A 25,233-nucleotide genomic window follows, 5' to 3' on the forward strand; every position below is an offset into this window, starting at 1 on the left:
CATTTCCTGAAGATTATAAATGCAGACTACTGTTTAAAAAACCTCCTGGTTTCTGTGAAAAAACTGACACAAGTAATAAAATTTATCTCTCCCAGTTAAGTGTGACAAATGTGCTCCAGAGAAGGGCTGAGCTCTGTGAAGCCATACGTGCTGGTGGCTGTATGGATTTCCAGGTGCTTTTATACAATGCCATGGCTGGCTCTTCAATTACCTCCCACAGAACCAGTCATGCAAGAGGATAAAGAGACTGAAATAAAGCTGAGGTTGGGCACTGCTTCAGTTTTAGAAATAAGAATGTTGTGTCTATTGGATTATGAAGTCTCACATCTGGATCATCGACTCTCACACTCCAAGCTGGGATCAATGCTCTGCTTTATAAACTATTATTAGATATTCCCTGGGCTAGAAACAATGATCTCCTTTCTGCCATACCAGACGAGTGCTCTAATTGCTGGCCCTCGGGGCCAGTCTCTTGCTTTCCATCTTTGAGTCTTGCTGGAGCTTTGCTAAAATGGTTAAATATTCAATAGGTGTAAAAGAAACAGCCCACAGCCTGACCAGCAAGGTAGTCATGGGAGAGCTGGAGAAGGAATCAGGGCAAGAAGGGCAAGGAGGTGAGTGTGGGTTTTCCACTGGCTTTTTATAAAAACACAAATTCGGACAGCTGACTGGGTTCCAGCCCAGCTTGGGATTCTCTAAGCAAAAGAGGAACTCACCCCATAAAATCCCCTCATTTCACTGCTAATCAAGTGAGTGCCCAAGGCACTTCTCTGCCTGACTTAGGGCAGCCTGCAGGTCCTGATAGATACCTAGTCTGGTTTGGTGTTCTTTTTGTACAGAAATTCCCTGCTGGACCTGAGAAATCTGTCATAAAATGTCTGTTTCTGAAAAATTAATTGAAATTGCTGTTGGCCGCCTTCCCTGAAGATGTGCTGGGCATCTCCAATTAACCTTTGTGAATTCTTCACTAATATTTTGTTATGATATAGATATGAGGGGGAGGGGAAATGATGTGACTGGATTTCTGTTGTTTTTTGGAGAGTAAATTATTCCAATACACCTGTGTATAGGATGATGCATAGAGCTGCAATTTTTCAGGCTTGTTAACATCTATAAATTGGCATGCAGCTACTTACAGTGTTTTTGCATGTCCTTTTCCACATTATGTTTTGTTCCAGATTACAGACTGCTGTCTAATGTCTCTAAGCATATAATTTGTAGCAATAAAGACCCAGCCATGTATTTATAATAAATGTTAGGAAGAAGCTGGCTTGCTAATCCTGCACTAAAAGCCTTAGTTACTTTGTGCAGGATCTCACCCTCAGTAGTGGCTCTCACAATTTCTGCTCCTATCTCAGCTGCTGGCTGCTGGGTAATATTTTGTTTGCTCTAGTCAGGCTACTGTGCATTTAAACATTTTCCTCAGACTTTTCTGTGCTTCAGTTTTGTACAGATCCCATTCTCAGGTTTCTGTTACTTTGAAACCCAGAGGAATTTATATCCAAAGCAGTAATGTCATTTTTGCATCCATAGCAAACTGCTGGGGATGCTGGCATATATAAATCTGGTTTGTACAGCAGTGTCAGGTCAGCCAAGGAACTGCCACAGCCTTTCAAGCTCTTTCTTGACCAGAAAAGAGATAGTGCTGCTGCCTCTAATATCTAGGTGATTTAACCTCTGGAAGCTATCTCCAGATAGCAGTAGTGGAGGAAAACCTGGATATTGTCATTCCTGAGTCTGGATTTGGGGTCTCAGATTAGCGAGCATTTAAACCAGCCGCGTTGCACGGATAATGAGGAATGCCATTTATAATTAGCGTTTCACTCCATAGGAAGCGATGAGCTACACACCCAATATTCCCAGGGTTCTGAGGAACTCTACATTTGAGCCTGGCAAGTCAATATCTCCAACAGATTAAGGAAAAACATGCCAGCTGGCAATTAGGGCTCTGAGCCCTGGTCACAGAAACATCTGCTCTCCTTATCGTGTGCTTCAGTTCTTACGTAGCCATGCATGGCTTTCTCTCTGTTCAGAAACCACTCGAGCACATAATAAATAAAAATCAGTGTATTGAAACCTTCTGCATGGTCTGACGCCTCCTCAAGAATTTATTGAGTCACTTCAAGTCACTGAAAACTCCTGTAAGATTTAGAAGATAACAGTGCTTGAGATGCTGTAGGTAGGGATAAAATGACAGCTGATCAAAGCACTAATCCTCTTTTTCATTTAGAATATAATTATCCAAACAGGCAGAGTTGATAAGGAAAAAAAAGGTGCATTTTTTCCAGTGAAAAATAGAAAATAACGATTTCCAAGTTGTACAGTAAAACTGCAGTGTGTCTGACTTCTGACTCTGTCCAGACTCACCACCCAGCTCTAGTCTCCTCCAACTGAGGACATTTGTTTTCTGTGGAAAAGACCTTCAGGATTACAAGAGCATGAGGTCATTTAGCAAGTTCCTTGATCAGGATGTTTGAACATCCAGACCATGGAAGTACCCAACATAACTATTGACTTATCCTTTGCAGCCCACATATACATGGCTGATAATATAATACAACATATTTGCCATAAGTGTTCTTATGCACACCCTTATAAAAACTGTCTGAAGAACTTGTTCTGCTATGGACAAAATTAAAAATCTTTTGTTAAAACATAGTTCAGCTGAGCTAAAAAATATTTTTCAGCTTTCCCATGGGCCTGGAGAAAGTAATTTGTTTTACTCAACTTCTAAAAATTAAAGTTATTGTCTTAAGTTTCTACTAATACAGTTAGTAAGAAATGTATCCATATGAAAAGTGATGGATGTAATATATAGGTGGATATAAAATAACATTTTATTTCATATAACCTACGTCAAGGTTAAATCCCTTGATTGTGCTGCTTAAATAGTGTCAACTGACTTATCAGGAAAGCAGTCTTCATCTCCTCCCTCAGGGTAAGCCAGGACTTTGTAATCTCAGATATTTGCACTGCAGAAAGCAGCATCCCTTTTGGAGCAACTTCCTAGGCAAACCTTAAAGAACTGGTTCTACCCTATTTTTGACCGTGTCAATCTCCCTCTGGTTGTCCTGTCTCTGCTACCACAGATATTCCATAATCACTTTGCTTCTTTTAGACTTTTTTTTCCCCGGCAGTTTCATTATTAGTGCAGGAATAACCTGAAATGAATAAGACTGTGGAAACAGGATGCTCTTGTTGCTTTGGCACACGTCCCGCAGCCCTCCCTCTTCTAGGAAGGAGTGAGCAGCGTTGCTGTGAAAGTTGTTAAATGGAGAGTTAGCAAATCTGACCTAAAGCACTCAAAGAAAAAACTTTGATTTGTTATTATCATCCATGGGGGCAGTAATTACAATTTTTCATCATTTACACAAGCGCCTGTGAAATCACTCCTCACGGTTTTAGGGGTAGCACTTAGACGGAGTGTAAGCTGTCGGATAAGGATACGGATAACAGTGGAATTTCAGGCAAGATTTAAACAAGTCCTTCAAGTGGGTTTACAGTTGTATGGCCTTCAAGGACTTTACCTTCTGCTGACCTCAAACTCATCATCGCAAACTGCAGAGGACACCAGCATTTCTGGTGGCAGCAGACTTTTATACACTCATTCCTAATCACTGAGGAATTAAGTAATTCAGTCAACTCAGCCTTGACCTTGATTTCCATTTGTAATGGATTGGGGCTTTATGGCAATATATCTCTGTCAAAATCAAACAAGTTTAAGTTTGTATCAGGGTTTTAGGCAGAGAAACAGAGAAAACAGGAAGAAAATGAACCCCTTGAAACTGCAATCCTTGTACTTCACATATTCATATTGTATGAAGTTGTAACTTCATCACCAGAGGCAGAGAAAAGTGATATCTCTCTCTGTGTGTCTGTGTGTGTGTGCTCCATCCGTGTGTCCCACAATTAAGTTAATAAATGTTATAGAAATAGCATCAAACAAGTAGAAAAATGCTAAGAATGTCCTTAGTGCTGTACTGCACTCTTGACTGTTTTCACAATGGCAGAACTCTCATTAATTCTCATTATGTGAGATGAGTTAATGTAATTAACAGTAATGTTGTTGTGTCATGATACCCTAGGGATATATTGTAGCAGTTTGAAAGGAGAGGTGAGAGAGTATTTTGAGTGAAGTTATACAGCTGCAAAAACCAGGGAATCTTTTTGGCACACAAACCCTTCCTCAGGACTAAAGAGAAACATCAACAAAATTGGGCCATTTTTTCTAATCTCCAGAAGGGTCCAGAAGTTTGGGTTTTTTTAAAACTGTTTTAGCTGGCATAATGAAAGTTTTTACCTCTCCCTACAAGCTTCACCTGACTACACCTGGGCACTGAATGCAGATATTGCTGATACCAACCACAAGAATAATAAAATAAATATTTCCTGCTCTGAAATCCCCCTTCCTCTATCTTCACCGTCAGGTACGAACTGCACCACAGCTCCCACCTTATTAAAGAGAGGGAGTTCTAGTAAAGAGATAACAGAATTGGGTTTCTATTTGCAAAGGCGCGCTCGTTTAGATGATGCTGTAGCAGATGTAGCAAATACCTCACAGTAAAAATATTTCCAAACAGGAGATTATCTTTCCTGGCTGTCCATCCTTATGGATATGCATTGCTTATCTCCTGCTCAGCTGTGAGAGCCTCCTGTGAGAAACAGTTTATACATTATTCAGGCTTAGTCGACTGATAGAGTAGATTGACCTTGTCTCCTGTGAAAAGAAGCAACTTTTTTCCTTCGTGGTGGCTTGCAGAAGAATAATGGCTGTGATGATAATGAATAGCTTATTCATATTTCAGAAGTGGAATACCGACAGCGTGCTAACTAGAGAAGGTCAGGGCACACGGGAATACAGCGCGAACCTCTTAACCTTGAAGAATGATTAAGGAACTTTTGCTTTTGTTAGGAAACTCTAATCAGCCTTGTAATGGAACGCTTGATGTTCTCCTCTTCATGCCATCCCACTAATCCTTTCCTAGGTCACAGCTACTTCCATGCCTTGCTGGAGGGCAGCTGGCTCCGAGGACCACGTGTGCTCTCTGTTGGTGCAAGAGCCACTCAGACAGCTTAAATATTTGTGAAAGTGAACCAGGTCTAAGAAGGAATAACTGGGTGGCCCCAGGAAGAGAGAGAAGAGGAAGACCCAAGAAAGGTCCTGGTGTGCTTGGCACCAGCTCCCGAGTTCCCAGCACCTCCTTCACCCTCTTTGCATGGGGAAGCCCAGCCCAGAACTGGAGTCCCTTGCCCACCTGTGGAGAACAAGATAATGTGTTATCTCTGGCAACTCTTCCCTGCTGAGGGGGATGGACAGCCAGGAACTGTTTCTCTCCAGGATACAACTCTGATTCACAATCATCAAAGCAGAAATATTGAGATCCATTTGGAGGGAAGACAAAAAGCAGTCCAGATCATGGCAGAAAAGAGCAATAATAGTGTTACCTGCTTTGGTTTGTTTATTAACTATGACCCCCTCAAAAAAGTTATTTTCCCTGAAATGTTCCAGCAGATATTACATTAGTGGCTTATTCAGCTATTTTTACTGAAAGATGTGCAAAACTTTGAAGAGGATTTTTATTCAACTGCCAGAGTCCCATATCTGACTATCTACATAATAATTTCATATTTCTGGTCTATGGCTGTATCGTTTTCCAAAGCAGAAGCAAATCCTCTATTTTGGAACCATCTGAGTGTGAAAATTGTAAATTTTACACTCTGGGAGGTCTGATCCAACCTCCATTAGAACTGACTGGAAAATTCTAATTTATTTTAGTGTGAGCTGGACTGCGTGCCCACAAAATGTCTCCAATAGCCTTCTGTATTTTGATGGCTGAAAGCATGAATTGGAGAGATGACAAAGGATTTATAACACTCAATCTTCACTCAGTATTGGAAAGGGACCAGTCTGGAAGTTGTTAGTATGTAAAACCAGGAGCTACAAGCTTGTGAAGGAGGAGTGATTAAGGTACCCATTTCCTACCCTCCTTATGCGTCCTGCCTCTAAATCAGGTGGTGGGAAGGGGGTTGTTGTTGGGGTTTATGATGGGAGTGAGAACTGGTTAATTCTGTCAATAAGTGAAATAAGTTACCTGTTGGTCGCAGAAAGTGCAGAGATTAATTAAAATTGAAATTGCTGTGGCCTTAGCAAACAGGTCACAGCTTTCAATCAAACGTGTGGGCTGTGGGCTGGTTGTTGATGTCCCTGCTGCTGGCTGCTGTGAAATTCTGTGCAATTTCAGTGCACAGAAATTCCTCCCTGGTGGGTCCCTGCAGGGAGTCTCCTGCACAGAGACAAGTCAGATGTTTAAAGCCGGAATTGGAGAGAATTATTTTCTGACCCACTGTAAAAGGATCATCATAAAGGGAATAGAGGGGAGCCAGGTCAGCTGGCAAATGTGGTCTTTGCAGCAGGATGTCTGCTCTATTCAGTGCAAAAATGATTTCTCCTTTCTTTGAAGATTGGTGGGTGTGTGCCACACCAGTCTTGGACAGGTGGAAGAGGAGTAGAGAGGGAGGCAAAGGTGGGGGTGCCAGATGCATGGAAAGGTTTGGGTTGGAAGGGACTTTATCTTGTTCCTACACCCTGCCATGGGCATGAACACCTTCCACTAGAGCAGGTTGCTCAGAGCCCCATCCAGCCTGGCCTTGTACTTGGTGATGGGCTCCCCTTAACACCCGGATCATGGCTACGTTAGCTGGGTCTTAGGTCTGACCTTCTCAGAAATGAAAATGGTTATGGGAAGTAATCAAACTTCACTGCCACAGAGGTTATCTATCCATATTGGAAGTACTTTTAGCAGAGTTAAGTGAAGAAGTTCAGGTTTTTCCTTTCTGCAGAAAGCAAAAAAAGTTAAAAATTTGAGAGTCATTTCAAAAGGGCAAAAGGACACCTAAGGAAAACAGGGAGCTTTTGAACTGCAGTTTCAAAGTGCCCTGACCCAGGCACAGAGGTTGTTGATTATTGTTACTCATGGGCAGAAAAAAAAACCCCAAGAGGATAGAAAATGTTTTTTACTGAAGGGTACAAGGTAGCGCACAAAAGTTTGGTGAAAAAAAAATCTATCATGTAGGTGCACAAGAAACCACCATGTGTGAATGTGAGAGTGTAGGTATTGAAAAAGAAGGAAATATTTTGTAAATGTAAAGTTTGGAACCAAGGGGGAAAACCTGTGTGTTTAAGTATAAGCTGGAGTATGGTTTCAATTAAATTCTGGTTTTTGTTAAAAAAGAAATTAGTCTGCTAGTGTTAAGAACAAAACATATCCAGTAAAACAGCACTTATTATTTATTGCACCTCTGCAAAACTGACGATTGTTAAGTGGTGAAATTTGATAACAGCTTCAGCTTTTGTTACCAGCATATTATAATTATATTTTAGAATTCACTTACTGCCCAGACAGCAATTAAATACGTTAGTTGTAGCAAAATGAAAAGCTTCTTGATTGAACGGAATGGCTTGGAATAAAACATTCCTCACACAATAGGTCGTGAACCTTCCCAAGGTCTAATCACAGCAAAGATTTCCTTAGGAATCCAAGGGGATAAAGCAGAATTGTGGGATGCAGTTTCTCCTTGAGAAATATCCTTGCTCTCCACAGCGTCCTACGGAGAGGGAGAGAAGCCGAAAGGTATCCACAGGCCGTGTTTGCCATGCAGATATTGTGGTGTTAACAGCTCCTGTACAGCCCCCGAGTGAATGTCAGAGCTTTTGTTTGCATGCAGCGAGCACTCGGCATCAGCGGAGCTGCCAAAAGCAATCTGTGAGGAGCTGGGAGCGCCAGTGACACCCAGCACAGGAGGATCGATACCCGCACGGGGCTCTCCTGGCTCCGGGCTCCCGCTGGAGCCTCCTTCTGCCGCTTTCCTTTGCTGCAAACCGGAGCAGGGAAAAGGGCATTGCTTTTCGCGAGACATAGCACAAAACCTTTCGCCTTGGAGTGACTAAATGAGTCAATATGTTGCTTTTCCCCTGCCTGCTGAATGCTGGCTCTTCAATATTTAATAGGCTCCTGGCAGTCGTGCATCTGGTGTCCTCAGCCAGGGGACGGTGACCGGCAGGCTCCCCTCCCCACCCGGCATCCACCAGCAATTCCCTTCGGACAGACCCCTTTTCCTGCCGGCTTTGCGTTCACCCCTGCCTCTCTTTTCCCCGGCTCCTACCAGAGGAAGGGCACCAGGCTGCTCAGATGTGACCTTTGTGGGGCAGGTGTTGTGCAGAGGCTTCAATAACCATCCCACACGGCTGAAATTCCAGCCGTGCTCCCTCCCAGGGCCAGCTCCAGCAGCCAAAACCTCTTCAGAGGGAATTGCTCCCAAGCCACAGATATTTACCCAGAAGTGATGGGGTCACGAGTGGAAGTGTGAAGATGGGAATAAATAGAAATAAAAAGACATTCAGAGGGAGAAGAGGATCTTCAGCCAGTTTTACTGCTGAGGTCAATGTCTTGTCCAGCTTCTGTGCTGGGGACAGCCCATGGCAAAAAATCCGATGGACATAGCTGGCTACAGATCAGGTCTTGTGTGTTTGAAGGAAACAAAATACATTTTATGTGATCTTAGTAAACTCCTCAAGTACCTGGGCTGAGTTGTTCCTGTAATATTTTACTAACAAAACCTCTGTGCATATTTCTCAGAAAAATTCAGCATGGATGTTGGCATGTATATCAAGTAGCTGTGGAGTTGGTCCACCATATAGACGTTTATGAGAAAGATTTATGGCATGATTAGGAATTCCCTGAAAGAAACTATGTGCAAAACCCTCACATTACTCTGCAGTGAAAAGCATAAAAGCTACAGAGTGTGTGTACATGCTGCAGATGTGTTTAATTTTACCAAAATCAACGGAGTAACTGTGGATTTGCCACAGTGTAACTTAACCACATTCAGTGCACTGAATTTATAAAAGCTGTGAAATTTTCTGGAATACTTCAGAACAAAAGATGTTGAATTATCTGTGTTGTATGGAAAATGTGTGCTTCAAAACTGTTTTTCTAGAGAGCCACAGATCTAATGCAGAAAACAAACTACCTGTCCACTTGGAGCTGGATGCTATCCTGAGAGCCATTAGTCACCATAATCCTCTGCTCAGTGACAAGGCTGGATGTGCATGAGGGTGGATTTATTGCCACTGATGAGATCTCAGGCCGATCACCATCGGAGCTGAGGCAACAGATGGTTCTCCAAGGAGCTTTCCCTAAGAAAGCAGTGTATATAACAAACACTGCCGATACATTTTTGTGTGTTTATTCACAACATGTGTGTACATGTATCTCCTCTAGTGTTGCTCTTTTTTTTTTCCAATTCTTCAGTTTTCCCCGCATTTGCCATTTTCTCGCTGCCATTTTGACCTGTATAACCTTGTGCCATGTCTTTTTTGAGCATGTCTCTCTGATCACATGTGGATCCTCCAGCTTGGTTCCTAGCTGGTAGCTACCACATACTCCCATCCCATGCCTGTTTTTCTCTCACCTCAATGACAACAGCCTTTGCTGGTCTCCACCACTTCTGTTCGGAATAATTTCCCCACAACTGCTCCAAATTTAAAGCTCTGGCACCAGACTGCTCTATGAACATCAACTCCTGCCTCTGTCCTCTGTAACATCACCTGTAACCCCATTCATCCTTAGTTACTGCTGCCCTAAGTCTCACACAACTATTTAGGATATTTCCTCCAAAGCTTTTAAAAGCAACCCCACACTTTTAACGTGTGCCTGTGTTCTGCTGATTTTATCTGTGGATATAAGCTCTGTTTTTAAGCCAGTGGATTTTAGTGCCCTTGAAATTGCATTAAAATGGCATTAATAACACATGCTGGCTCTTCAGCTCTTGGAACTTTGATGTGTCTGGTGGGGAAATGCTCTGGTCAGGCTTTGCTTCTTTCATGGACCAAGCACTTTTGCTCCTAACCCCATGGACTCTCCTTGTCACCAAAGCTAAGAGTCACGGAATCTTTAGGTTGAAGAAGACCACCATCATCGATTCCAACCATTACCCCAGCACTACCAAGGCCACTGCCAAGCCATGTCCCCAAGAGCCACATCTGCACATCTTTTAAATGCCTCCAGGGATGGTGACTTGATCCCTTCCCTGGGCAGCTTCTGCTAGTGCTTGCCCACACTTCCATTCTTTCATGTGCAATATTCAGTGGAAAACAAGGACAAGCAGGCTGAAAAAAACCAGATGAGCTCCTGAGTGCCTGATGAGTGTCTCTGTGTGCAGGACAGGGCAGAGCCCCAGCCCAGATGCAGCTCAGTCACGGCAGCGATTGCGGCTCTTTGCGCTGCTCGTGTGCAGCATCCAAGAGCTGGGGTTAAATTACTGCTCCATAATTTGGTTCTGGACCATTGTTTCTGTAATATGGGAGCAGGCTGAGAGGAATTATATGATTAGTGGGCTTTAGAGGTAAATAGAACTGATGGATGGGTGGTTTAACAGCATTAAAAAAAGGTTTTTTACAAACTTTTCTTCCAACTGGAGAGCAGAGGAGCCATTTTGGTCTCCATAATGCTGCTCGTTCAAATGGAAGCGGTAGGTCTGGTGAATTTTCCAGTTATAATGCACCTAATTTTACATTTTAAAAAAAGGAAGCTGTTTCCATGTTTTCCTGAGATTTTTCTTTATCAAATATGAATTCTCATACCCAACCAACACTTGAAGGCCCATAAAATGCCATTTCTTCAGCGGAAGAGCTGCCTAAGACCAACACAAGCTGCCCTGACTCTTTTTGACTGGTCCATGGGCATCCTGACACCAAGAGAAAATGGGGTAAGAGTACTAGATATCCTCTCTAAGTGCTCAGAGCTGCAAGGGTTTAGGATTGGTGGAAGCCTGGGTGAGACATTTCCAGCTCAGGACAGGACAAGTGAAGAAATCTGTCTCACGCTGTGGGGGTTGGCTGCTGCAGCATCACCAGAATGCATGCTTATTCTTCAGAAAATCTGCTTGCAATTGCAAGCTGCCTCAAATGTGTCTTCTTTGTAAGTTTTGGACCTAGCACTTATTTTGGATATATTCTGCTTCAATGGAATCTCAATATAGAGGAGATGAGAACACATTGTACTTGTTGGCCCTTTGTTCATGGTGGAAGAGGGACATGTGATGAGGTGTCTGTTTTCTTAACAGGGGTCACATGCAGCTTTGCAGAGAGCACATAGAAAAAACTTTTTTTTGGGAGAATTGCTACAAAATATTAAAACACTCCATTGAAACTTTTAATGGGAAGAAATAATATTATCATTTTTTTGACAAAAAAGCATATAAGAGGCCATCTATGCCCTGCAAACTATTACAGAATTAGTGCTGCATTTCCCCATCTAAACACTGCCTGCACTGTTCCAGGCCTATGGTAAAACAAAGTTAAAACATGATCCTGTGGAAAAAGGATGGGGTGGATATGAGGAGGAAACCCAGGTTCTCCTTGCTCTCCCTGGGGTTGTGTGTGGTCAGACTGGCATGGCCCAGGGCCTGGGGGTGGCCCTGCTGACATCCAGGCAGCCCTCATCATGGCACTGCAGTTGGCCACAGATGGTCAAGGGAGCATCTCAGCCTGAGACCTGGGGGAATATCCTCTGTTCTCACTGGCTCTGACTCACCTGGGATCAGGCCAGACTGGTTCTCAGGTGCTGACCAGACAAACAACATCATATTCATTTAATTTTGGCCATAAGTCAGACCTCTGGGCTGTTTGTATTATCTCTCTGTGCTGTCAAAACTCAATGAATCTTTTCCCAAAAGTCTAAAGGCTATATTTTTCAATCTCTTTCCAAGCCTGCTTGTACTGTCTGGTGCATATGTTAAAGGAGTTGAGCAACCACTCTCACACACAGCAATTATTGCTTGTTTTTTTGAAGCCACCAGCTGGGACTGGTCTTGCTTCTGGTGCCTCAGCAGAGGTGGGAGTAAACCTACAAAGAGATGTTGGTATTACTCTCACCATGACACCACCTCATATAAGCAAGGTTGCTGTGCCTGGTGAGGGCCACATCATAGCTGAGTCCTGCATTTCCCTCATCCCTGACATTAGAATATCAATATTTGCTTGAAGGAGCAGTGGAAATAAAAAATGCATCCCTTCTCTGCATAAGTGATGCAATGGACCTTCTTTAAAATGCAAAATTTCCCAAAGCACTAATTTTATAGTGGCCATGTATTTGTGACTTAGGAGATAAAGTTGCCGATTTGTAACTCTCTTTATTATATATGTATTTGTGGAGCCCTATTAGTTTTGGCTTTTTGGCACTTCCTTGACAGTTTGGAAAGAATTTCCACTGTGCAGGGAGAGACTTTGCATAGCTGCTGACACACAGCGAATAGCTTTTTTTAATCTTGGTACCTACAAATCATTAGGGCTTTGGTGCTGCAGCTGTGACAACTGGGAATGTAGAACTGGGTTTATAATGAAAAATCCCTTTTTATTTTCAGTCAGCATCACATGGAATAATCACTATAGTACAGTGATTTTTTGGGAGTACTGTTTCTATTATAAAGGAAATGTCTGCTGGGTAATCAACACTGCTGTCATCTCTTTCTCCCTGTGATACTGCAAACATATTTGTGGTACTGGTGCCACTCCAGCAGGAATGGATGATGTCCATCTGCTGTGTCGTGATCTTCTCTCACTGCAAGGGAACTCTTCCTGCAGCATTTTATCTTCTGCTTTAAATAACTTTCCCATAAGACAGACATTCGTCTCTGAACACATGGATAACAATGTGACCAGCATTCCTGCAAGTTCACCCAAGAGCTGCTCTCAGCCTGGAAAAATATCCTTAAAAGCTCTCACTGCTTATTGACTTAGAGGGAAAGGATTTGGCCCTGAGATGATCCTTGGGTGGGTATTTTTTTCCACGTGGCAAAGCATCATAGTGCTTTTGACAGCAGAGAGATTTCCCACAGCGTGGATATTCCGGGGTCTGCCACTCTTGGCAAACAACATATTTATTAGCAAAACAATGTTCTTCAGGATAATGTCCAGCACTTTGACCTTTCCCTCTCTCTCTCACACAGTCATTTTTCATCTGCTTCTTGCCAAGCTGAAGATTCTTCCATGGATTTTCTAGCCCCATGTAACAACTAACAGAAATTGCAGTCAATGAGGTTCAGGCCTGTGGGAATGTAAAGGCATCTTTGGGTAAATAAACCAAAAATAAGAGACAATTCACAAGAAGGCTCTAGAGGCAGTGGGAATATGAAACTGCAGAGAAATGCTGAGGGGAAGAGCTGGGGGGACACACTATGAAAATAGCCCACCACTTTTTTTTCCTTCATCCCCTCTCCCGTGGTCTAACGAGAACTCGCAGATGGAGCCACATGATGAGCTGGCACCAAGGACAATATTGTCTGTAAATAAGAAATCCAATGATTTTCACTTGCATTCAACAAAACTCTGCCTATGGAGTGATGTTCCAGATAAGACTTTTTTATGCTGTTTTGTTTGGTTTTCCCCTGGGCTGTCTCTTCCCCCCCACACACTGAGAGTCCAGTCCCCGGCTCAGGCACCAGCCAGGCCCAGCTGCTCTTGGACACAGACACACCTCACAGCTTGCAAGCTGGGCTTTGCTCCTGCCAAGAATTCCTTGGGGCTGACCGTATGTGTTGCTGACTCAAGTGGCACAGAACACCCAGAAATGCCTGGGAGCACATGGATCTTTTGCCAGGAGGGATGAGGAGGCTGTGCCAAGTGCCTATTGAATTCCAGGCATGTGCTATCCTCTGCTGCCGCCCCACTGCTGTTGAGCAGGCAGGATGAAGCCGGATCCAAAGAAGCAGTTGTTGTGGAGTCAGGCTGAGGATTCTCTGGTGGAGGTGGCTGGGATGACAGATGGAAGAGGGGGAAGTATGTTTTCTAGACATATTCCAATCTTTCTACATTTTTCCTATTTCTAGGATCTGGAGCAAAATTTCAGCCATGAAAATATTTCTGCATTGAGTTTACATGTGGGTTTTATCTCATCTGAAATCATGCTCTCCCTATTTCATATCCATCAGCTCTTCTGGATGCTCTTTCCCCCTGTTTTTGCCCTCTTTGCGCTTTCAACAAACCAACCAGAGAAATGAATTCACCAGCGAGGAAGGTCACTCTTCAAAGCGCAGCCTTATATTTTGTTTACAACCACAGTAACATTTATGGTCTCCATGAGCTGGAACTAAAAGAGAAAAGTTTAATAACTAGGTAATAATTATAGTGTATAACAATTCCATTAAATTAGCTTAAGTGATAAACAGTAGTTACCATTCACTGCTAAAAATCATATTTTAAGGATGAAATGGATTTTTCAAAAATCACATATAGGAAGAGAAAAACCCTGTAACATGTTAACTCTGCGAAACTGTAATGCTAAAATGTGATGGAAAAATTGCCAATGCAGTTAGGTGAAAGAGAGCGGAAAATAATAGTTCAAAACCCTCTGATATTCCTCTGATAGTTGTTAACGTTGATTTTTGATTGTTTGGTTTTTTAATCATGCCTCATGCATGACCATTTTCCAGAGAAAATCATTGTTCATACAGAAGAAAGCCTAGGACAGGCAGCTGTGGTGTTTGAGTCAATGTTATCACAAAGGGACCAAACTCTCTTTTCTTTCTCTTGTGAAGAAACATTCCTGAGAGTGGAAAGACTGATTTATATGGAAACAGCCCTAGAAGAGACAAAAACCTGCTTCTTTTCCCACACACTTATTTCCTTATAACAAGAGTAATTGCTACATTTTGATGTCAGTGTAAGTAGCAATTTGAGTCTTGTGCCTTATAATTTGAGAATGTTATTATAAGGTGGAGAACAGAATTTGGGAAATGTAACTGCTGGCAAAATTAATGCTGATCAATGCTAATATTATTTTATGTGTTTTGGCTCTTCACCATCCAGGGAAAAAAAGAGAAAGCACATTATGTAGTTATATATAAAAGTCACTTCTTCATCGGTATTACTCTGGGATGAATAATATGCACAGGAAGTCAGGAGAGGTCTGGAGAAAATGAAAACAGGACCCAGTGTACCAACACTTCTGTGCCAATATCTAGACCAGCAACACCAGCATGTTTTCACTTAAAATAATGATTTGAAACAAGTACTTTAAAAGGAGGAAGAAGTCATGTGACAGTAAGTTAATGGCTAAGAAGGGGAGAAGAACAGTATAATTGGTCACTTAAGGTGGACTGTATTTTATATAATTAGTTCTATATAATATAAATATAATATTATATATAATTCCTTATATATATATATATATTTTAAAAAATCTGCTCTTATGTTTGCCTACATATCAGAAAATATAATTCAGACCAAAAACTGGACTGTACAATCATCAGATGCACTCCTGGGAAGCCAACACCACCCAGTGGGCCTGGCTAATGGATATGAATTGCCGCTCTTCTCTGGGAAACCACTCAGCCTCATTTCTCTTGGAAAAGCAGTGGTGGGTGTGGCCTTAGGAAAGACCTCTCAGGTGTTCTGGTTTTACCCTTTCTAAGAGTCATTCACATTGCCTGGGAGGACTCGGCAAAGGGAGGCTTTATGTTGACTTAGAGGAATATTACCCAAAATGCTGCCCAGATGAAGAGTGAGACTCTTCTAAGCAGGAATAATGGCTTATCAGTGTTATCACGAGCAGGCATTTCACAGCATCCCAACTGCATGGCATTAATGAGGTGCTGAGCAGCCAGCTGTAATAGAGCAGCATGTGGGGAGCTGATCCTCAAGATTTATGATGCATCTTTTGGTCTCTCTTTGGTCCATTTCCTTAATCATGATGCTGATTACCAGGGCAATTGTTTTAGTTCTCATTTCATTTCATTTTACTTTCCTTGGAAACCGTAATAGACCTTTGTTGGAGGTTTTTTTTATTCCCTTCCAACCTTTAAATCAGCTGCTCTTCTCCCTGGCAGCCGCCGGCACGGAGAACACCTTGCAGGCACTCTTGTGTTAAAGGCACCCAAGTGTGAAGCAAAATAATTAAATAGGGCTGACGTGGCTTTCAAAGGGGTTTGCTGATCTATCCATGACAATTAGAGGGCCTCCAAGCCTTGCCCAGCCACTTGCAAGCAGGGTGAGTGTATTCTGCAGAAGTGGTTTTAGAGCATTACCCAGCACAGGACTCCTTTTTGTTGGGTTGTGAGGAGGAAGCAGTTGGCAGAACTCCAGCCTTTGATGCTGGCCAGAGAAAGGGAGGGAAAGGTCTGACCTAGGAGTGCACTTCCAGTTATTTATTTTTGGTTCTCCACTCCAACTTGATCTATTTCTTTTTCAGCTAATGGGTATTTTTGAGGCCGCATAAGAAGTTGGGGCATATCCACTGTGCCAGGGAGACACTGGGGGAGCCACAGCAGAGCAGGTCAGGGGATGGCATGGAATAACCCATTTGGCCCCAAAATCAGGACACTCTTGTATTTAGCAAATGGAAGACAGTGGAAGAAAGAGTTACTGATAGGGCTAAATAACAAGTGGGGCTGAAAAAAAGGTTATGTGCTCTAAATCAGATCAAATACAGCCTTTAAGCAGTGCCTATTAATTACATGCTTGAGTTGAACTGTGCATGTTACTCATCTGTGGGGTAAGTACGATTGCTCATCAGACTCTTACTGAATCCAAACGCAGGCTTAACCTCAGGAAATTAAAATTTAAAACATTTCTGGTGAAATTCCTGATACAAAGAATCAGGTGTGAGCACCAAAAGGGGACAAGGTGCCTGCAATGTCCACTGGGTGGAATTTAATCTCTTTAAAACCAAGGGATTTGTGTATTTGGAAGGGGATGGCTTAGATGCACAGGGGGAATGTATTTATACAGTCACAGTTCTATCTATGTGCATAGCATGTTTGCAGTACATATATAAGTATGCATGCAATAATTTTTATTATACTATGATCAAACCAGCAGCGGTAGCACAATCAAGGGTGAAATGCTGCTGTGGCACACAGCTGAGAGAGATTTAAGATAAAGCGCCCCATGGGGGATTGCACATCTCCTTAGCTGTACCCCAAGTTTTGATGCCAAACTCCTTGCCAGGTGCTCCAGACTAGGCCTTGGGGCATTTGCTGCTCTTCCTCACACTTTCTGAAGCTCAGTAGTTCGGAAGTGCCAAAAATGTTTGATGAAAAAAAAAGCAGTGAATTCTGATAACTTAGGCAGATAAAAAATAACCCAACTTCTGAAATGCTGCATTTTGTTTGAAAGGATTTCTTCTTCATTTTAAGTCATTTAATGACTCCACAAATTCTGAAGTCCCAACTCCAGAAATTCTGACATGACTTAAGCAAAGTTAAAGTACTCTCACTTTCTGACAGGTAACATTCAAACAGTAACACAGTGTTGGAAGAGGTGCCTGGTGCATTTGGCAGGCGTTAAGCAGCTAATGTTTTATCAGCTTGGAGTTAATGATAGACACACTATTAGTGCTTCTCCCTGTGTTCTCACAAGATTTTCAATCTATTTTTCACCCTGGAAATGTCTGATTTGGTGTTGTGAAGGTAACTCTGTTAATTCAAGTGCCAGGAAACTTAACTAGATGTTCTCCCATTATGTATGTGTGTTTAATGGCAAGCTGATGCAGCACAGTAGTGAAAGGCTGAGAAAGGAGACTGCAGGAGTTGGTGGGAAGTGTTCCCTCTGTTCCCTCTGCTTTGTGGCACCTTCCCTTAAAGGAAGAGAGAGAACAGAGATAAGTCTCATCTGAGCCTAAACTCTTTCTCCCCAAGGTTCTGCAGATGGGCTGTAGTCATCCCCCTGAGGGGGTGTCCATGCTCCTGGGAAATTCCATCAGTGCAGATCACATTCAGAAGTCCCTGGGAATGAGGATTGAGCCTGTGAGGTCTGTTACTGCTTTCTTTACTGCAAATGCAAAACTTCCTTTAACACCAGTGGGACAGCTGCAAAATGAACACAGGAGCCCGTAGATGTTCCAGCAAAGTTAATCAGGAACAGAGGGCAAGAGAAAGAGTTGACCATTGCCAAGTTTCTTTCTTATTGTTGTTTTTTTGCATGAAGTTAATTATCTTGTAAGGTTTGTGTTAAAGTTTTATTCTTGGGCACGAGGCGTAAGTGCACCCAGAAGTCTGGATTCTGGTTGAACCATTTTGGGACAGTCTTAATGGAATATGTGAATGCATTTTGCACCAATTTTTCCTTCCTCACAGGATGGATGAGAACTCAAATCTTAATTCACATGCTGAATCCAACCATGGATCAGAATGAATGACTGATGAGATTCTGTCCTTATTTACTGAGCTATTTATTCAGCTATCAGGAGCTCGGTATCCAAAATTAACCGTGCTACTATAGTCTCAAGATCACTTGATAAGACAGTAGGAGTCCTGGGAGTTATTTCTCTTGCTGAATCACACACTTCTGCAAATTGGTGTTTCATACGTGCTGTGGTTCTAATTTGACTGTAGTCAAACAGGCACAGTGAACCTCACATGGATTAGAACACGAAGGAGGACTAGTGAGCGAGTTCAAAATGAACATTTGCTGATATGTAATGCCTGCACCAGCCCAGTGATATGGAAAACTAGCAGATATGATAAGGAATGTGAGCCCTTTGCTGGAACCTTTGCAATGGTAAAGCCTTTCTGCAGTCAGATGATTTTGGGACACACCTGAAACCCATGGAATGCAAGTCATGATCTGCTTGACTCCAGGGAGGTTCCCATGAAGTCCTGGGAGAGGGAACGGCAGCCTTTAGCAGCTATTGGAGATACAGATGGGATTTCTTTTGGCCTCGAGTCATGGATATGCACCTTCATATGGAGGCTGCTGATTTTCTATGCTCTCAATCTGGCTGTACTCCTGGTGATGGGCAGGCCAAGGACAGAGGGACTGCAGTGTTCCCATCCTTCATGCACTTCTCATTTCTGTTCCCTGTTACACACTTGTGTCACATTTAGGGCAGAAGCAAGCACGGACTGCAGGGAGCAATGTATGTTGTTATTATTTCATGAAACATGTTGGCTTATGATTTACTGAGAGCAAACCTGACAGCTTCTTAATCTTCTGGGTGGCATCATAGCTAACTTTCCTGCTCTCAGCGCTTCTCAGTGCTCCATTCACTGCTTGGCAATTAGTGCCTGCTCCTCTGAGGTGCTGGGCAACCACAAATCCCGTTTAATTCCGTGGAAATTAAGTACAGAACTGCACGGTTCCTCCGTGTGCCTGTCACAACAGCGGTGCAAAGTGCCACTTTCAGGGCAGAATAAACAAATGGTGATATAACAAATGATACAGTCATGGAGCCATTAAGGTTGGAAAAGACCTCTAAGAGCATCGAGTCAAACCATTGACCATTAATCACTAATATACGTTAATAGCTCACTAGGCAACGACAACACATGTGAGGAGATCGTACTTGTGCTGTCAAACCCATCTGGAGGAGCTTGAAGTGAGGTTGTCAGCCAGGACCCCCTGAGCAGCATTTTCCAGGATGAACACCCCAGCTGGCAGCTCACACTGAGCTATTAATGTCACCCATGTCAACACTGGTGGCAGGGCCAGGATTGGTGATGCTCGGAGAGGGGCTGCAGTGCTGGGCTCGTGGTGTTGTCCTTCCCGAGCCCACCAAGCCAGGCCAGCTCTTGAAATCAGCCAGCAAAGCAGGGGGAAACCTCGTGGCAGCTGCACAAAGCTGCTTTGGAGCACGTTAACAAGCCAGAACGTATCTCCATGCATACATTTCTCCCTGGTCTGTAACAGGGGAGCGATTGTCTCACACTTAGCTGTGCACTACCCATGGCTAACGACTTACACTACTTAAAGAAGCAGGCAATCCCCCTTCCCAGAAGCAGTTGTAACATTGTGAACAAATATCCACAGGGACAAACTTTTTTCCTTTCTTTTTCCCTTTTTCCTTTTTTATTCTAGTCTAATCAGAAGCACTGCAGATTCAGCCATCTATAAAAGCGTGCCCCCGAAAGGAATTCAATTTATTTTTGCAAAATGAATGTGTGGCTTTTATTATGCATGGCAGGTATGGTTGGAATCCAAGTAGGAAAATTGTATTTTACACTACAGGCCCTTGGGTAATGAATTAAATGGTAACACCAACATATCTAGCAGTGAAAAATACCACACTATGGAGACACTGTCAAGAGAGCTGAGTACACAAACTGGCAGAAGAGCAGATAAACGTTTTTTTCTGTTTGTACCTGTATTATTTAATGATATTCACTTTTTTTTTTTTTAAGGAAGGAGATACCTGTGTTAGAATAAAAGTTAAATTCTGGTCTGCTTCATCTATGTAGCATCCTCAGACCCTGCTCCCTTGATTGTACAGCTCTGGCATCCCCTGGCTGCACCCCAGACACCACAGTGTGGAAGGGGAAAAAAGGCAGGCTTGGGACTCCTCCTGGAAGAGAGTCAGGATGAAAGAAGGGTATCCAGACCATGAAATCAATACATAGGAAGGTTTTTTAAGTGGTTCTGCATCTGCTTTATGCCAACACTTTAGCGAAGGTTTGGTTTCTGGTTGGGGCTTTTTTTTTGTTTCTTGCTTGGAGAAGTATCAATGCCAAGCCTGGCTGAGCATCCATGCTTTCCCATTTCCAAAAGGCATTAAGCTTGCAACAGCATTTTGCCTTTTGGGGAGTAAATTTTTCATGAAAGAATTTAACTTCAACAGTTGCAGCCTGGAGCAAACCAGGATTATCTCCAATCTGATGGTGGTTCAGAACCTTACCCCAAAATACCACTGACCCTGCAACCTCTGGGTGCCTGGTCGCTGGAGCAGGATACCAGAGGGCACTGCTTTCAGTAAAGCATCTTCACAGTACTTAAGGGATTATTGGCAACATGTGGCTGCTGTCCTTGTATCCATCTACCAAAGGAAAATTGTCCTCTCCCCTCTCTTACCCTTCTCATCCTTCCGGATGGCTGCAGGTTATAATAATTGCTTTATTATAATTAATAGTTTATATTCATATGTCCCTCCGGTTGTGTGATGGCTACAGCAACCTGAGTGGGTGCTATCCTCCAAAGTGCCACTTGGTTATTAATCATTAATATCCTACAGCAGAAAAGCAAAGTTTTAGCACTAGGGTCACACAATAGGTTATTTAATACAGAATCAACAGTGCATTCAGGTAGGTCTTTGTTTCTCTCTCCAGCACTGGAGGCTGTGAAGAGGGAAAGACATGGATTAAATTACACTTTCTAAGTTGTATCTTTTCACATTAATAAGAAAATTAACTTCAGGAACTGAATAAATAAAGAGCAGGTAAAGGATGAGTGAGAGCTGAGACTGCACCGTGAGACGTTGGACTTGAGACTCACTGTGTAAATAAGAGAATTACTGGCAGAATCCTCCACTTTTCCTCTCATTCCCACAATCTTCTCACTCAGGCTGTTACCAAGGAGAGGGGAATGAACCAGGATTTCCCATCATAGCTACTTGCCCCTTTCTATCCCCCTGCTTTTCAGGGAGCTCTGAAATAAACCATAGGCTGAATTTAATATGCCAGTTGTAACAATCTGTGGGCACTTCTGCCTTCACCAGCCAGCAGTGTGCATTTCTATCTTTGGCCTTAGTGGGAGCCTTTGGATTCCCTCCTGTTAAAAGCAGCAATGGACCTTCCAAACATGTCTGCTCTTCCAGGAGTATTAAGAATACATCACAGCCCCAACACTTATTAACCATACAGCGCCCTTCATCCAGGAAGCTCAAAGAGAGAAAATCCTAGCCCACATCCAAGTTTAATGTCTCTCTTCAAATATATGTAATTTACCTGCATTGGCAGTGGAATATCAATATACCTGGCTTGATTGGTCTCATTATTTTTGTTCAAATCCAAAGGAAAATTATAATTTTATACTGCAATAAATTTTAAGGGATTTTTAAAAACAAATGTTCAACATAAGTTGAAGAGACCTTGTCCAATGTTAATCTTGATTGCAAACTCACTATTTTTAATTTTTACTCTGTTTTCAGTTTTTCTGTAGGAGATCAGAGAACCTGGCACGATTTAAAAGCAATTTTGCATTTCTACTTTCCAGGGCAATAGCTATGCTTCAGTAAGTTCTTTTTCATCTGATTTACCAATTACAACGAAATATTGCATGATATCTAATCACTTACAGAGGGCAATTTTTAAAAGAAATATTTAACTTCTCAAAACCCAAAATGCTTTCAGTTATCTCAAAAATAGACTCGGAAAGCTGTGTCAGTATTTTAAGGAAAATGAAGAACAGGAGTCTGCTAATTCTTAATTTATTTAGGTTTTAAGTCCTGGATTTCTGCCTGGATGCCGTTTCCTCTGAACCACCCTCATCTCCCCTCTCATTTGGTAGATATTTCAGTGCTGAAGATGTGAAGTGGCACAGGGATTTCAATGTAAACAGCACTAGAAATATGTGGTGGCATCTCTGCCTCCAAGTTATGGGCGTGTGCCTGTGTGTGTCCAAGAAATTTTGGGAGGGTAAACGAAAGCGGAGCATTTCTTTTGCACAAAGAAGCTGACCTCTCTGGAAAGCGTTCTCAGGAAAATATTAATTTTGTCAAGTAGCCAATGTTCTGTCAGAACAGTTTGGATCCCATGTCTTTTAATTAGCCCTGGTGCTAATGAAAGTCCCGCTGTGGAATTGGTGTAATGTGAGACAGGGAACAATCTGAGTCCCAGCTTGAGAGTTTGCGATGCTGAGGGGACGTGGTTTCATTTTCTGAACTCAGAACATGAGTTCAATAAAGCTATTGACAAGAAGAAAGCTGCTACTTATAAATGCTTGCAGATTGAAGCTTTAAATTTGAAAATTGAACAGTTTTGATCTGGAAGTCATTTGGAAACAATAAGGTGCTATTTTTACAGCCATTTCCTAGAAATGATCGAGTCTCAACATTTAGGATTTTTAAAAATAATTTCTTATGACCATGCAGAAATGATTACTTGGGTTATGGTGATCTGGGAATGATTTTTTCCGGAGCTTAAGCCAGAAATATTGGAAATGAAAGACTTGACAGTGCAGCCATACTCCATGGGCAGATTTCTTAAGACAGCATTTGCAAAGGTCTAAGGTAAGCCTTACATAGGAGCACCAAGACCCCTAGAATTTAATTGGTAGCTCCCCATATTAAGTCCTAATATATTATTGCTCATTAATGAGTTATCCCCTCACTATGGAGCAAGAAAGGAGGTCATTTCCTTCATTAATAACACTGGACAAGATGTAACACATGTAAAGTCATTTTGCTGAACTCATGCCACATTTTAAATCCATGCTTTCGGAACTTGCATCTGACCTGGCCATTAAGCTCTGCTAACATTTGTTCTTCACACTGTGCCAGGGGAGGAGGGATTGAGGGTATGGAGACGAGCACAGGGCCTTCTATCTCTTTTCACTATTGCCACCAAAGCTTGGAGAAAGGTTTTGCAGATAAATTAATTTTGAAATGAAGCTTTTCTCCCTCCACTTTTGCCAAAAAACACATAATTTCTGATAATCCTGGTTTTGTCCTTGCTTATGGTTGTTTCTTCTTTTCTCCTTTACGAAATCCAAGCTTCATCAGAAGTAGGATCCTCGTTTTGTAAGCAAGGGATGCTATTTTAGGAAGCGTTGGTGAGTCTGCATCATGTTCAAACATCTGCTTAATGATTTAGCTTGTCGTCACACACTGAACAAACTCTAACACTGAGCAAATCGTTGTTATCTGATTACCTTCATTGCTTATCTGCATGATGATTTGGGAATCATTTAAATATGACAACTATTTAATCAACAATCATATATAACATGAATATGATGTTTCCTAATTTTGTTTTCATGTACAAGTCGTATGCAATGTCTCCTATGAATGTGAAGATTAATTATACATTAATTAATAGCTATTTATAACAAAGGTCATCAAATTAGTTTCTTTGACCTCATTCATTGCATGCAATCTAATTAACTGATACAAAGGTTGTTTCAAATGCCTATTAGAATCTTAAAGTGTCTGATTCTCTCTATAGGTACATCTGACATTTTCTAGGAAATGGAGGCAGATTAAGGGAATTTACTTCAAAAAAACCCATAATATTCTCTGTAGGTAACAGTAGGATTCTTCTATTGAGAATATTTCCCTGAAAAAAAAGTAAAATAAACCCCACTTTTATTTTTTTTCTTCAAGACTTTAGAACTGTGCCTATTTCTCCTTGACTTTTCCTTGGCAATAATGTGTATAACTACTAATGCATGAAAAAAAAACCTGATTGCTTGAAAAAAAATCACAGCATGCAACTCGCAGAAGAGCAATCATGAAGTGACACTGCTGAAGCATGGGGTTTCAAAGGAGGAAGAGTTACTTAAATGCAGACAGCACCCAGTGGAGTAATAACACCTGGGCTCAATCCGGCTCCAGAGAGGAAGTCTGTGATGGCTGCACTGCACAGATGATACTGGCACCAGTTCTGGTGCAGGTGGGGGTTTTCTTCCTCATTTTGTGTTCTTCTTGGCTTTTCTTCAGGGGTCGTTTTTTGTCTTTTAGGAAAGTTGAAATCTTAAAGTACTTGAAAAAGAGACAGCAAAAAAATCAGGGCATGTCTGAAAATCTGGATGGGGACAGGGCTTTTTTCCATTCCAGCTCCTTACATATCTGCATTTAGCCATAGCATATTAACATATTTATGTGAGGAAATTCATATTAATAGTGCTCTGCTTATCTGCCAGGAGCAAAAAAGCAAATGGATGCAGAATATAAAGGAGCAACACTAGCTGCAGGATTCAGACCCATGTGCCTAAGAAAGGAACAACACAGCCTATTCTTATATCTCTTGAGCCTGGCATATCAATGAAAAGAGAATTTAGCCCTTGCAGTTTAATTTTCATATCAACCATTACACCTATCTTGGAAGGTGTTAAATATTAAAAACTAGCTAAAAGGTTGTACAAAACTAGATTATTTGACAATCTCATGCTCATAAGTTTTAGGCATTTTTTAAATAAGGTAATTGGGTTTGATTGCCTGATTACAGTTTTTTTGTTAGAAGAATCTTTTCCCCTGATAAATAAAAATCAATGCATCACTGAGATATTTAATCTTTCTAAAAAAACCCTTCCTGATAAAATCTCACTAGTTTGTCAATATTCTTAATGATTTGCATGAAAAAATAAAGGAGGCCCTCTCACAGGAAGATAAACTCTGCAAGCCTTCATCCTGGGGATAAAAGAAGCATTCCCATATGCTGATGCTGTGCTGTTTCACTGCAGATCAATACACTGATCACAGCAGCGATGGTAATTACAGAGCCTTTCCTCTGGGAGCTGAGGATCCTCCA

At 42.0% G+C, this 25,233-nt stretch overlaps 1 long non-coding RNA gene across 1 annotated transcript in view; it reads left to right on the plus strand.

The window, feature by feature from the left end:
- Window positions 1-501: 501 nt before the first annotated feature.
- Window positions 502-25,233, plus strand: part of LOC109145611 — a 31,218-nt gene continuing 6,486 nt past the window's right edge. Inside the window, exon 1 of the long non-coding RNA XR_002047085.3 lies at window positions 502-614. This is a non-coding gene — a long non-coding RNA (uncharacterized LOC109145611). The remainder of the gene's footprint in view (window positions 615-25,233) is intronic.

The sequence above is a fragment of the Corvus cornix genome, chromosome 4 (genome assembly GCF_000738735.6).
Source record: "Corvus cornix cornix isolate S_Up_H32 chromosome 4, ASM73873v5, whole genome shotgun sequence".
Taxonomy (NCBI): Eukaryota; Metazoa; Chordata; class Aves; order Passeriformes; family Corvidae; genus Corvus; species Corvus cornix.